Consider the following 1,963-nt stretch of genomic DNA (forward strand, 5'->3'; position numbering starts at 1 on the left):
AGGAACAAAGAGGATGAAGGGTGTAAGATAAGCTATGGTGCCTTATGTTGTCTCTGCAAGGAAGTCTTAATAAGTAGACCAATGATGGTGTCCCGTTTTCAGCTTCCTTTTCGAAGCAGTGTGATCCCAAACTATGTTTGATCCCCTCCTATGTTCAGCGTTGGGTGTTTAGCACTGAGATATTTATTTCTTGACTAGGAGCATTTCTTAGGAGCTCTTCTCCTGTATGATAGAAGCAACTGGTAGTTTATTTGGATTGGGAGTGCTGTTCAATGGTCCCTAGACCTTTTTGTCAGTGCAGTCACAGTGCTTCTCTATGGTTCCTATAATTTTTTTCTCAGTGCAGTCACAGTGCTTCTCAATGGTCCCTAGACCTTTTTGTCAGTGCAGTCACAGTGCTTTTCAATGGTTCCTAGACCTTTTTGTCAGTGCAGTCACAGTGCTTCTCAATGGTTCCTATAATTGTTTCTCAGTGCAGTCACAGAGCTTTGCTTGGGGGAGATTTCTAGTATGTGTACGGTTGCAACATGTTGGTAACTTTCCCAAAATTCCCAGGTTTTCCTGGAATCCTGGTAAGAAGATTCACAGAATCAAGAGGGAAAATCTGGAATATTCCAACCAGGATTTCTGGAAAACCTGGACATTTGGGGACAATCACCAGCATTTTGTAACCCTGAACATGGTTGAAAGCATGTTGCTCTTTGTTTCTTTGAAACGGAGCTGATTTTTTAACAATTAATTAATTTAATTAAATTAAATTAACCTGTTTTTGAGAATTGTTCTGCTCTTTTACTTCCTTTAGGGATGGAAGTTAAGTTTTTCTTTTCAAGGTTATTTGTTTACAGGTTTTATTTGAAGGTGCCTTGGGGTTAGTTTCTCGAAACTTTTATGTTGAAAATGTTCATGACATCTTTTACTTGTTTGTTAATTAAATATAATTTATTTTATTGACCGTTTTATAGTCTTGCGTGTCTAGGATAGGGTCAAAAATATCTAAAGAAAAGTCTTGACAAAGTCAAGGTCCTAGGAAAAGGACCTGCACTAAATACTTTATTCAAAGGAAACTGCGTGAATTGATAATGATGAATTTTTAAAATAAATGTTGACAAACTTTCCAATTGATCATTGTTTTGTAAGTATTTATTGTTTGGTGACATAGTATCAAATAAAATGCTAAAACAGTCACATAGCTACAGAAAAAGTAAGGATAGCCTTTTTACATCATTGAGAATTCTAATCTGTAAGAAGGGAATCAATTCATTGGTCTGTTCACCTCGAGCAGTGAGCGACACGCACACAACTTTAACCAAAAATACGAGCATAAAGCCTGAATTGACAAAACGTGTTGTAAGAGTTTCTAGGAAAAACAACAACACTGATTTGATCGTAGAAAAACCCCAAAACATCTCTAAGGGGACGTAGCAGCTACAGTCTCCGCTTATTTTCTGCCGCTCCTCCTTGCTCCTAATATTTAAAAAAACAACAACAGAAAAAACGGTCAACATGGTCATCATAACCAGTGGTGAGGAACAGACATGTAATTCAGTTAAGTGACTGACACCTTGATACGTAACAAAAACTAACTGATATCAGTAGCCGTGTATCCCAATGTCCTCACTCACTCACCATGTGTTTCGACGACCCAGAAGGCAGCAGGAACGAGGAGCAGAAACAGACCTTTGGAGGCCAGCACCAGGACCCAGCTCAGACCACAGTCAAGGTCAGGGCTGTCATGGATGTTCTCTGTTTAATGGAGAGGTACATTATCAGTGGGCAACTTCCTATGTACTTTTATGACCATCAACCGTTGTGTCCTTTCTACGTTACACGAAGGGAAATGGAAATGTTGTGTTTAAACTGATATTGTTTGACAGTGAAAATCTTCTGATGATACAAAGGTAAAATACATGTTCCTCCGTCTATTTTTGTCACATAAAGACATTTATACACTTTATAGACTTTT

This window comes from Coregonus lavaretus (assembly GCF_964263955.1).
Source record: "Coregonus lavaretus genome assembly, contig: HAP1_SCAFFOLD_7637, whole genome shotgun sequence".
In the NCBI taxonomy this organism is placed as follows: Eukaryota; Metazoa; Chordata; class Actinopteri; order Salmoniformes; family Salmonidae; genus Coregonus; species Coregonus lavaretus.